Below are 14,136 nucleotides of genomic sequence, written 5' to 3' on the forward strand. Positions count from 1 at the left end.
CGCCTCGCCATTGCCAAACCGTTTGAGATATCAAAAATCCTTTCGTCATTTAGGGTCAGGACTATTCTAAGATCATGATGACTACATTTGGTGTGAATGTGATGAATACCTTAGCAGGAACGCATACAAACATGATAAAAACCTCACATCCGTTGCCAGATGGTGGCGCTATAACATTGATTTCTTCTTGGTATTTGGATGTGATTACACTCTAACAGTGAACATATTTCTAAAATATCAGCCAGATCAGACAATGTAGACCATGAATTTATGGCAACTTCCTGTTGGTGCGGCGTGACATGAAAATTGTACGCCTCGCCATGGCCATACCGTTTGAGATATCAAAAATATCCTTTGGAATTAGTATCATGACTATCCTGAGACCAATTTGACCACATTTCGTGTGAATGCAATGAACCCCCTAGAAGGAGTACTTAAAAGTGTAGTACGTGTAAAATGCACAAAATTCAAAATGGCTGACTTCCTGTTTACATATTTGATTTGATGCGAATGAGAAATGTGTTTGTCCAGGGGAGCCCCACATGCATACCAAATTAGGTGAAGGTAGCTCAAAGTGCCTGTCCACAATAGAAGACAAAGCATTAGGGGGCGCTGTGGAGTCCCTTGGCAACGCCCAGGTCTGAGCATCTGACACATCCTGACAGCCAACATTTCTCATGTGTGTGCAAAATTCTGTGAGTTTCCATCCATGGCAAGCACCTCAAAAATGCAAAATACATTGAAAAAAAAGAGAATAATAATTATAGGGGGCGCTGTCTAGCCACGCCCCGATTGATATGTATATATCTGATATTGTACTGCTACAGTGAACATATTTGTAAAATATCAGCCAGATCGGACGATGTCGAAAAAAAAGTCATTTTTTTGCACGCAATATGTGTACTGTACGACTCGCCATTTCCATACCGTTTGAGATATCAAAAATCCCTTCACAACTTAGCGTAAGGACTATCTTAAGATCATGCTGACCACATTTGGTGTGAATGTGCTGAATGCCCTAGCAGGAATGCATACAAATATGTTAAAGACCTCACTTCCTATTGCCAGATGGTGGCGCTATAACACTGACCTGTTCTTGGGATATGGATGTGATTACACTCCAAGAATAAACAAATTTCTAAAATATCAGCCAGATCAGACAATGTAGACCATGAAATTATGGCCACTTCCTGTTGGCGTGGCGTGACATAAAAATTATAATCCTCCCCGTGACTGTCCCGTTTGAGCTATCAAAAATATCCTGGCAATTTAGCATCATGACTATCCTGAGACCATTCTGACCACAGTTGGTGTGAATGCGATGAACCCCCTAGGAGGAGTACTTAAAAGTGTAGTACGTGTAAAACTCAGAAAATCCAAAATGGCTGACTTCCTGTTTGGATATTTGATTAGATCCGAATGAGAAATGTGTTTGGACCGAGGAGCGCTATTCGGCCACCAAATTAGGTGCAGGTAGGTCAAAGTGCCTGCCCACAATAGAAGACAATGCAATAGGGGGCGCTGTGGAGTCCCTCGGCCACGCCCAGGTCTGAGCATCTGAGAGCTCCTGACAGCAACCACTTCTGATGTGTGTGCAAAATGTCAAGACTTTTTACGCATGGCAAGGCCCTCAAAAAAGCCCATTTGCCTGAAGAAAAAGAATAATAATAATAAATATAGCTGCAAGCAGCAATGAACGGGCCCAAGCACCATGGGCGCAACCTCCTTGGTGGCATAGTTGTGCCAATGACATGTTTCACAATATGTACACACTTTGGAAATAATCACCTTCCTGGACAACGTATAGTGTGCACAGGAATTCCCCTTTGATCAATGAAGATGTTGCTGCTGCTATTGGAATGCATCAATGATATAAGCCTCACTTCCTATTGCCAGATGGTGGCGCTATAATATTGAGCCGTGTATGGTTCATGGATTTGATTACACTCTAATAATTAACATATTTGTACATTTTCAGCCAAAATGGAAGATGTCAAGTAAAATTTAAGCCACTTCCTGTTGCCAGATGGTGGCGCTATAATATTGAGCCGTGTATGGTTTATGGATTTGATTACACTCCAATAATTAACATATTTGTACATTTTCAGCCAAATTGGAAGATGTCAAGTAAAATTAAAGCCACTTCCTTTTGCCAGATGGTGGCGCTATGCCATTGAGCCTTTCTTGGTATATGGATGAGATTACACTCCAAAAATGAACATGTGTGAAGTTTCTGCCACATCAGACAATGTAGAATGAAACAAAAATTACTTCTTGCTTGCACATTGTAATAATATGCTCCAGTCCTGTATGGAGAGCAGAGATTAATTAATTTCAATAGATTTTACAGCGGGAGGCAGAATTTACGCTTGAGAAGTCATTCGGTTATAAATATGCACTCAAAATAAAACCATTGGCGTAAAGAAACTATTCAACTTTATTGTGGCCGCACCGGGGATGGAACCGCGGACCTTGCATGTCTTAATCCACTGTCTGAACCATTAAGCTCTACTGCCCTCTTATACACGTACGCCATCTATTGGCCAAATGTCTCCTTTTATCTTGGTTTAATAATTTCTCTACGAAGTGTCGGATAATATTGCACGAAACGTCTAGTTAACCAGCATCATTCTTTTCCATTTCACTGGTAATTATGCTGCCTGAAACGCATTTGTTCAGCCAAATCTAAAAGAGATGCCAACTCTCTGCCCTCAATACAGTATTTTCATATTAATTTACCATTCCTAGCGAAATTGTATGTTCTCTTAATTCGTGTTTAATGACAAGCCTAATAAACTAACATAGCTGGCGATTTAACTGAAAGTTTTCTATTCATGTAAACCAACGTAGCTGACCTGTTTTTTGACTCACACAGACAGTGGACTGGCTGCTGTTAGCCCGTGCGTGTCATCTCGCAACGACCTGCATGTGATACCTTTGTTGAACAAAACGGTCTCTTGTTAACACAGCGTTCGAGCAGAGCCACCTCAGACGCTAAAGTTTCTTTTTGACTTCATGTGTTAATCTTTTAAAAATATGATACTCTCCTGCCAGTTAAAGCCTGTCTTTAAGTCTTTAAATGTCTTTCATATTTATTTTAGTTATTCAATTCATGTAATGAAAATAGATGCAAAGAAACGTCGGGCTGGGTGTTGTCAATACATTTTGTCACGTAGGCTGCAGCTGTAAATCATACATCGTTATGCCTACTGGCTCGCTAGAAAAAAACAAAAACCTATCGTTGAAAAATCACTTGAAGGAAGAAAAAAATGAAAGTACCACTTTCTGCCAATTAATTGAATCGCCGTATCAGAAATGGGGGGAAGTTACAGCGACGCAGTTAGTCTGTGAGTAGAACAGATTGTGTAGACAACTTCACTGTTTCCACAAAGGAACCAAAAATGTGCTTTTTAACAGGACTTGGTCAGTGTAATGATATAAATGCTAGCATTCGATTATGGTCAACGGTACCGAAAATGCCCGTTGCACCAGCCATCATAACAAATGTCCGAATACAGGATCGATTTAAACCTCTATATATTTTTATTTCACGTTGACAGTGTAGGCTATTATGTGTATTCCGACGCGAATTACATTTAATTGGGTTACGGCATTCACTTCAATCGAATGAAGTCAAATAGAAACGGCTCGAATTCCTTAATAAGGCTTCTTGGTTTTCAAGCCAACTTTCCGAACAGCTGTTTTGTATTGAGTCCTTAAAATGCTACAATACGGTTTTTTAAAAATCCAAATAACATTGAACGTCAAAGCAATATATGCATTATATGTATTAATCTTTTAAATATATGATACTTTCCTGCCAGTAAAAGCCTGTCTTTTATTTTAGTTATTCAATCCATATAATTAAGGTGGATGAGAAAAAACGTTGCTGTGGGCTGGGTGTTGTCAGTACATTTTGTCACGTAGGCTGCCGCTGTTACTCATACATCGTTATGGTTACTGGCTCGCAAAAAGAAACAAAACTTGTCATTGCGAATCACTTGAGAAACAATACCAACTTTTGCCAGTAGATGGCAGTCGCGTATTAGAAATGGGAGAGTCATTTGCGACTTGCGTTGAAGTTTTAAGACTGGATATAATGAGTCTCCAGCGAAAATAGTGAACTATTATTGCTTAATGGATGTGATGACACTCCAACAATGAACATATGTGAAAAGTTGTAGCCTCAAAATCAGGCAATGTAGAATTTAATACCTTTTTGAAATTATTTAATACATAATTGTATTAAAACATGAACTGTTTGGGCAGCATTACAAGTTAATTTTAAGGCTGACCATAGCCATACCATTCCAAGATATTAAAAATCAGTTCATAGTTGTGTGTCAGGGCTATAATATCATGCTGACCACATTTTGTGTGAATGTGATGAACCCCCTAGGAAGAGTATTTCAAAGTTTGGTACGTGAAAAAACACTTAAAAACACACAAAATCCAAAATAGCTCACTTCCTGTTGGGAAAAGTTAAGGGATGCAAATGAGAAATGTGTGTGTCTTGAGGAGACCCTTATGCCTACCAGACGTGGTGCATTTACGTGAAAGTATATGTCCACAATATTAGAAAAAAGCCATAGGGGGCGCTGTGTAGCCACGCCCAGATGAATGTGGATATGTATGTGATTGCACTCCAAAAGTGAATATATTTGTAAAATATCAGCCCGATCAGATGATGTAGAACGGAATTAAGCCCACTTCCTGTTTTTGGGCGTAACGTGTGTATTATACGCCTCGCCATTGCCAAACCGTTTGAGAAATCAAAAATCCTTTCGTCATTTAGGGTCAGGACTATTCTAAGATCATGATGACTACATTTGGTGTGAATGTGATGAATACCCTAGCAGGAACGCATACAAACATGATAAAAACCTCACTTCCGTTGCCAGATGGTGGCGCTATAACATTGATTTCTTCTTGGTATTTGGATGTGATTATACTCCAACAATAAACAAATTTCTAAAATATCAGCCAGATCAGACAATGTAGAGCATGAAATTATGGCCACTTCCTGTTGGCGTGGCGTGACATAAAAATTGTAATCCTCCCCGTGACTGTCCCGTTTGAGCTATCAAAAATATCCTGGCAATTTAGCATCATGACTATCCTGAGACCATTCTGACCACAGTTGGTGTGAACGCGATGAACCCCCTAGGAGGAGTACTTAAAAGTGTAGTACGTGTAAAACTCAGAAAATCCAAAATGGCTGACTTCCTGTTTGGATATTTGATTAGATCCAAATGAGAAATGTGTTTGGACCGAGGAGCGCTATTTGGCCACCAAATTAGGTGCAGGTAGGTCAAAGTGTCTGCCCACAATAGAAGACAATGCGATAGGGGGCGCTGTGGAGTCCCTCGGCCACGCCCAGGTCTGAGCATCTGAGAGCTCCTGACAGCAACCACTTCTGATGTGTGTGCAAAATGTCAAGACTTTTTACGCATGGCAAGGCCCTCAAAAAAGCCCATTTGCCTGAAGAAAAAGAATAATAATAATAAATATAGCTGCAAGCAGCAATGAACGGGCCCAAGCACCATGGGCGCAACCGCCTTGGTGGCATAGTTGTGCCAATGACATGTTTCACAATATGTACACACTTTGGAAATAATCACCTTCCTGGACAACGTATAGTGTGCACAGGAATTCCCCTTTGATCAATGAAGATGTTTCTGCTGCTATTGGAATGCATCAATGATATAAGCCTCACTTCCTATTGCCAGATGGTGGCGCTATAATATTGAGCCGTGTATGGTTTATGGATTTGATTTCACTCCAATAATTAACATTTTTGTACATTTTCAGCCAAATTGGAAGATGTCACGTAAAATTTAAGCCACTTCCTGTTGCCAGATGGTGGCGGTATAATATTGAGCCGTGTATGGTTCATGGATTTGATTACACTCCAATAATTCACATATTTGTCCATTTTCAGCCAAATTGGAAGATGTCAAGTAAAATTAAAGCCACTTCCTGTTGCCAGATGGTGGCGCTATGCCATTGAGCCTTTCTTGGTATATGGATGAGATTACACTCCAAAAATGAACATGTGTGAAGTTTCTGCCACATCAGACAATGTAGAATGAAACAAAAATTACTTCTTGCTTGCACAGTGTAATAATATGCTCCAGTCCTGTATGGAGAGCAGAGATGAATTAATTTCAATAGATTTTACAGCGGGAGGCACAATTTACGCTTGAGAAGTCATTCGGTTATAAATATGCACTCAAAATAAAACCATTGGCGTAAAGAAACTATTCAACTTTATTGTGGCCGCACCGGGGATGGAACCGCGGACCTTGCATGTCTTAATCCACTGTCTGAACCATTAAGCTATACTGCCCTCTTATACACGTACGTTATCTATTGGCCAAAAGTTGTATGTTTCCTTTCATCCTGGTTAAATAATTTCTCTCCGAAGTGTCGGATAATATTGCATTAAACGTCGAGTTAGCCAGCATCATTCTTTTCCATTTCACCGGTAATTATGCTGCCTGAAACGCATTTGTTCAGCCAAATCTAAAGGAGATGCCAAGTCTCTGCCCCCAATCCGGTATTTTCATATTAAGTCAAAAATTCCTAGCGAAATTGTATGTTCTCTTAATTCGTGTTTAATGACAAGCAAAATAAACTAACATATCTGGCGATTTAACTGAAAGTTTTCTATTCATGTAAACAAATGTAGCTGACCTGTTTTTTTGACTCACACAGACAGTGGACAGGCTGGCTGCTGTTAGCCAATGCGCGTCATCTCGCAACGACCTGCATGCCATACCTTTGTTGAACATAACGGTCTCATGTTAACACAGAGTTCGACCACAGCCATCTCAAACGTTAACGTTTCTTTTTGACTTTTGACTCTTTTAAATATATGCTACTCTCCTGCCAGTTAAAGACAGTCATTAAATGTCTTTAATATTTATTTCAGATATTCTATTCAAAAATGAAAATAGATGCAAAGAAACGTCGGGCTGGGTGTTGTCAATACATTTTGTCACGTAGGCTGCAGCTGTAAATCATACATCGTTATGCCTACTGGCTCGCTAGAAAAAAAAAAAAAACCTATCGTTGAAAAATCACTTGAAGGAAGAAAAATATAAAAGTTCCACTTTCTGCCAATAAATGGAATCCCCGTATCAGAAATGGGGGGAAGTTACAGCGACGCAGTTAGTCTGTGAGTAGAACAGATTGTGTAGAGAACTTCACTGTTTCCACAAAGGTGATGTGCTTTTTAACAGGACTTGGTCAGTGTAATGATATAAATGCTAGCATTCGATTATGGTCAACGGTACCGAAAATGCCCGTTGCACCAGCCATCATAACAAATGTCCCAATATAGGATCGATTTAAACCTCTATATATTTTTATTTCACGTTGACAGTGTAGGCTATTATGTGTATTCCGACGCGAATTACATTTAATTGGGTTACGGCATTCACTTCAACCGAATGAAGTCAAATAGAAACGGCTCGAATTCCTTAATAAGGCTTCTTGATTTTCAAGCTAACTTTCCGAACAGCTGTTTTGTATTGAGTCCTTAAAATGCTACAACACGGTTTTTTTTAAACCAAATAACATTGAACGTCATTGCAAGATATATGCAATACCAACTTTTGCCAGTAGATGGCAGTCGCGTATTAGAAATGGGAGAGTCATTTGCGACTTGCGTTGAAGTTTTAAGACTGGATATAATGAGACTCCAGCGAAAATAGTGAACTATTATTGCTTAATGGATGTGATGACACTCCAACAATGAACATATGTGAAAAGTGTTAGCCTCAAAATCAGGCAATGTAGAATTTAATACCTTTTTGAAATTATTTAATATATAATTTTCCTATTTGGGCAGCATTACAAGTTAATTTTAAGGCTGACCATAGCCATACCATTCTAAGATATTAAAAATCAGTTCATAGTTGTGTGTCAGGGCTATAATATCATGCTGACCACATTTTGTGTGAATGTGATGAACCCCCTAGGAAGAGTATTTCAAAGTTTGGTACGTGAAAAAACACTTAAAAACACACAAAATCCAAAATAGCTCACTTCCTGTTGGGAAAAGTTAAGGGATGCAAATGAGAAATGTGTGTGTCTTGAGGAGACCCTTATGGCTACCAGACGTGGTGCATTTACGTGAAAGTATATGTCCACAATATTAGAAAAAAGCCATAGGGGGCGCTGTGTAGCCACGCCCAGGTGAATGTGGATATGGATGTGATTGCACTCCAAAAGTGAATATATTTGTAAAATATCAGCCCGATCAGATGATGTAGAACGGAATTAAGCTCACTTCCTGTTTTTGGGCGTAATGTTTGTATTATACGCCTCGCCATTGCCAAACCGTTTGAGATATCAAAAATCCTTTCGTCATTTAGGGTCAGGACTATTCTAAGATCATGATGACTACATTTGGTGTGAATGTGATGAATACCCTAGCAGGAACGCATACAAACATGATAAAAACCTCACTTCCGTTGCCAGATGGTGGCGCTATAACATTGATTTCTTCTTGGTATTTGGATGTGATTACACTCTAACAGTGAACATATTTGTAAAATATCAGCCAGATCAGACAATGTAGACCATGAATTTATGGCTACTTCCTGTTGGCGCGGCGTGACATGAAAATTGTACGCCTCGCCATGACCATACCGTTTGAGATATCAAAAATATCCTTTGGAATTAGTATCATGACTATCCTCAGACCACTTTGACCCCATTTCGTGTGAATGCAATGAACCCCCTAGGAGGAGTACTTAAAAGTGTAGTACGTGTAAAATGCACAAAATTCAAAATGGCTGACTTTCTGTTCACATATTTGATTCGATGCGAATAAGATATGTGTTTGTCCAGAGGAGGCCCACATGCATACCAAATTAGGTGAAGGTAGCTCAAAGTGCCTGTCCACAATAGAAGACAAAGCATTAGGGGGCGCTGTGGAGTCCCTCGGCCACGCCCAGGTCTGAGCATCTGATACATCCTGAAAGCCAACACTTCTCATCTGTGTGCAAAATTCCATGAGTTTCCATCCATGGCAAGCACCTCAAAAATGCAAAATACATTGAAAAAAAAGAGAATAATAATTATAGAGGGCGCTGTCTAGCCACGCCCCGATTGATATGTATATATTTAATATTGTACTCCAACAGTGAACATATTTATAAAATATCAGCCAGATCGGACGATGTCGAAAAAAAAATCATTTTTTTGCACGCAATATGTGTACTGTACGACTCGCCATTTCCATACCGTTTGAGATATCAAAAATCCCTTCACAGCTTATGGTCATGACTATCCTAAGATCATGCTGACCACATTTCGTGTGAATGTGATGAATGCCCTAGCAGGAAGGCATACAAATATGATAAAGACCACACTTCCTGTTGCCAGATGGTGGCGCTATAACATTGACCCGTTCTTGGGATATGGATGTGATTGTAGTCCAACAATAAACATATTTCTAAAATATCAGCCAGATCAGACGATGTCGACCATGAAATTACGGCCACTTCCTGTTGGCGCCGCGTGACATAAAAATTCTACGCCTCCCTAGGACCGTCCCGTTTCAGCTATCAAAAATATCCTGCCAATTTAGCATCATGAATATCCTGAGACCATTCTGACAACAGGTGGTGTGAATGTGATGAACCCCCTAGGAGGAGTACTTAAAAGTGCAGTACGTGTAAAACGCACAAAATCCAAAATGGCTGACTTCCTGTTTGTATATTTGATTAGATGCGAATTAGAAATGTGTTTAGGCCGAGGAGTGCTATATGCGTCCTAAATTTTGTGAAGGTAGCTCAAAGTGCCTGCCCACAATAGATGACAATGCGATAGGGGGCGCTGTGGAGTTCCTCAGCGACGCCCAGGTCTGAGCATCTGAGCGATCCTGACAGCCACCACTTCTGATGTGTGTGCAAAATTCCGTGAGTTTTCATCCATGGCAAGCACCTCAAAAATGCACAAAACATTGAAAAAAAAAGAATAATAATAATAAATATAGCTGCAAGCAGCAATGAACGGGCCCAAGCACCATGGGCGCAACCGCCTTGGTGGCATAGTTGTGCCAATGACATGTTTCACAACATGTACACACTTTGGAAATAATCACCTTCCTGGACAACGTATAGTGTGCACAGGAATTCCCCTTTGATCAATGAGGATGTTGGTGCTGCTATTGGAATGCATCAATGATATAAGCCTCACTTCCTTTTGCCAGATGGTGGCGCTATAATATTGAACCATGTATGGTTTTTGAATTTGATTACACTCCAATAATAAACCTATTTCTAAATTCTAAGCCACATCAGAAGATGTTGAGTGAAATTAAGGCCGCTTCCTGTTGCCAGCAGGTGGCGATGTGACATTGAGCATTTATTGGAACATGGATGTGATTATAATCCAACATGGAACATATCTCTAAAGCAGGGGTCACCAACACGGTGCCCGCGGGCACCAGGTCGCCCCCAAGGACCACATGAGTCGCCCGCAGGCCTGTTCTAAAAATAGCACAACTCACTAGTGAGCTGCATCTAAAATTTAATTTTATTCTGTTGCTATTTTTTTTTAATCACACTTGCATTTATATAGATTTAAAAATGACAATATCTTAAAAATATGTTTACTATCCATGAAGTTGAAAAGTTTAGGTGAACTCTGACCCACTCTAGTTCAAAGGTCAGTATTGTGCACGTGACAAAACAAACTGGTAGCGCTTAGTATGACTCAGTACCCATGAAGTAGCTTTCAGTTTCAGAAAGGTTGGTGACCCCTGTTCTAAAGCGTCAGCAAAATCAGACGATGTGAAATGAAATGAAGCCACACTTCCTGTTCCCAGGAGGTGGTGCTATGCCATTGAGCCTTTATTGGGATATGGATGAGATTACATTCCAAAAATGAACATGAGTGAAGTTTCAGCCACATGAGACAATGTAGAATGAAACAAAAATAACTTCTAGCTTGAACATTGTGATAACATGCTACAGTCCTGTATGGAGAGCAGATATTAATTAATTTCCATAGTTTTTACACGGGGAGGCACAATTTATGCTTGAAAAGTCATTAGGCTATAGATATGCACTCAAAATAAAACCATTACCTTCAAGAAACTGTTCAATTTTATTGTGGCTGCACCGGGGATGGAACCGCGGACCTTGCATGTCTTAATCCACTGTCTGAACCATTAAGCTCTACTGCCCTCTGATACACGTACGCCATCTATTGGCCAAAAGTTGTATGTTTCCTTTTATCTTGGTTAAATAATTTCTCTCCGAAGTGTCGGATAATATTGCATTAAACGTCGAGTTAGCCAGCATCATTCTTTTCCATTTCACCGGTAATTATGCTGCCTGAAACGCAATTGTTCAGCCAAATCTAAAGGAGATGCCAAGTCTCTGTCCTCAATCCGGTATTTTCATATTAAGTCAAAAATTCCTAGCGAAATTGTATGTTCTCTTAATTCGTGTTTAATGACAAGCAAAATAAACTAACATAGCTGGCGATTTAACTGAAAGTTTTCTATTCATGTAAACAAACGTAGCGGACCTGTTTTTTGACTCACACAGACAGTGGACAGGCTGGCTGCTGTTAGCCAATGCGCGTCATCTCGCAACGACCTGCATGCCATACCTTTGTTGAACATAACGGTCTCATGTTAACACAGAGTTCGACCAGAGCCATCTCAACCGTTAACGTTTCTTTTTGACTTTTGACTTTTTTAAATATATGCTACTCTCCTGCCAATTAAAGACAGTCATTAAATGTCTTTAATATTTATTTCAGATATTCTATTCATATCATGAAAATAGATGCAAAGAAACGTCGGGCTGGGTGTTGTCAATACATTTTGTCACGTAGGCTGCAGCTGTAAATCATACATCGTTATGCCTACTGGCTCGCTAGAAAAAAACAAAAACCTATCGTTGAAAAATCACTTGAAGGAAGAAAAATATAAAAGTTCCACTTTCTGCCAATAAATGGAATCCCCGTATCAGAAATGGGGGGAAGTTACAGCGACGCAGTTAGTCTGTGAGTAGAATAGATTGTGTAGACAACTTCACTGTTTCCACAAAGGAACCAAAAATGTGCTTTTTAACAGGACTTGGTCAGTGTAATGATACAAATGCTAGCATTCGATTATGGTCAACGGTACCGAAAATGCCCGTTGCACCAGCCATCATAACAAATGTTCCAATATAGGATCGATTTAAACCTCTATATAGTTTTATTTCACGTTGACAGTGTAGGCTATTATGTGTATTCCGACGCGAATTACATTTAATTCGGTTACGGCATTCACTTCAATCGAATGAAGTCAAATAGAAACGGCTCGAATTCCTTAATAAGGCTTCTTGGTTTTCAAGCTAACTTTCCGAACAGCTGTTTTGTATTGAGTCCTTAAAATGCTACAACACGGTTTTTTTAAAACCAAATAACATTGAACGTCATTGCAAGATATGCATTATATGTGTTAATCTTTGAAATATATGCTACTTTCCTGCCAGTAAAAGCCTGTCTTTTATTTTAGTTATTCAATCCATATAATTAAGGTAGATGAGAAAAAACGTTGCTGTGGGCTGGGTGTTGTCAGTACATTTTGTCACGTAGGCTGCCGCTGTTCCTCATACATCGTTATGGTTACTGGCTCGCAAAAAGAAACAAAACTTGTCATTGAGGAATTACTTGAGAAACAATACCAACTTTTGCCAGTAGATGGCAGTCGCGTATTAGAAATGCGAGAGTCAGTTGCGACTTGCGTTGAAGTTTTAAGACTGGATATAATGGGTCTCCAGCGAAAATAGTGAACTATTATTGCTTAATGCATGTGATGACACTCCAACAATGAACATATGTGAAAAGTTGTAGCTTCAAAATCAGGCAATGTAGAATTCAATACCTTTTTGAAATGATTTAATACATAATTTTCCTGTTTGGGCAGCATTACAAGTTAATTTTAAGGCTGACCATAGCCATACCATTCCAAGATATTAAAAATCAGTTCATAGTTGTGTGTCAGGGCTATAATATCATGCTGACCACATTTTGTGTGAATGTGATGAACCCCCTAGGAAGAGTATTTCAAACTTTGGTATGTGAAAAAACACTTAAAAACACACAAAATCCAAAATAGCTCACTTCCTGTTGGGAAAAGTTAAGGGATGCAAATGAGAAATGTGTGTGTCTTGAAAAGACCCTTATGCCAACCAGACGTGGTGCATTTACGTGAAAGTATATGTCCACAATATTAGAAAAAAGCCATAGGGGGCGCTGTGTAGCCACGCCCAGATGAATGTGGATTTGGATGTGATTGCACTCCAAAAGTGAATATATTTGTAAAATATCAGCCCGATCAGATGATGTAGAACGGAATTAAGCCCACTTCCTGTTTTTGGGCGTAACGTGTGTATTATACGCCTCGCCATTGCCAAACCGTTTGAGATATCAAAAATCCTTTCGTCATTTAGGGTCAGGACTATTCTCAGATCGTGATGACTACATTTGGTGTGAATGTGATGAATACTCTAGCAGGAACGCATACAAACATGATAAAAACCACACTTCCGTTGCCAGATGGTGGCGCTATAACATTGATTTCTTCTTGGTATATGGATGTGATTACACTCTAACAGTGAACATATTTGTAAAATATCAGCCAGATCAGACAATGTAGACCATGAATTTATGGCTACTTCCTGTTGGCGCGGCGTGACATGAAAATTTTACGCCTCGCCATGACCATACCGTTTGAGATATCAAAAATATCCTTTGGAATTAGTATCATGACTATCCTGAGACCACTTTGACCACATTTCGTGTGAATGCAATGAACCCCCTAGGAGGAGTACTTAAAAGTGTAGTACGTGTAAAATGCACAAAATTCAAAATGGCTGACTTCCTGTTCACATATTTTATTTGATGCGAATGAGAAATGTGTTTGTCCAGAGGAGGCCCACATGCGTACCAAATTAGGTGAAGGTAGCTCAAAGTGCCTGTCCACAATAGAAGACAAAGCATTAGGGGGCGCTGTGGAGTCCCTCGGCCACGCCCAGGTCTGAGCATCTGGTACATCCTGACAGCCAACACTTCTCATGTGTGTGCAAAATTCTGTGAGTTTTCATCCATGGCAAGCAC

The sequence above is a fragment of the Conger conger genome, chromosome 2, assembly GCF_963514075.1.
Source record: "Conger conger chromosome 2, fConCon1.1, whole genome shotgun sequence".
In the NCBI taxonomy this organism is placed as follows: Eukaryota; Metazoa; Chordata; class Actinopteri; order Anguilliformes; family Congridae; genus Conger; species Conger conger.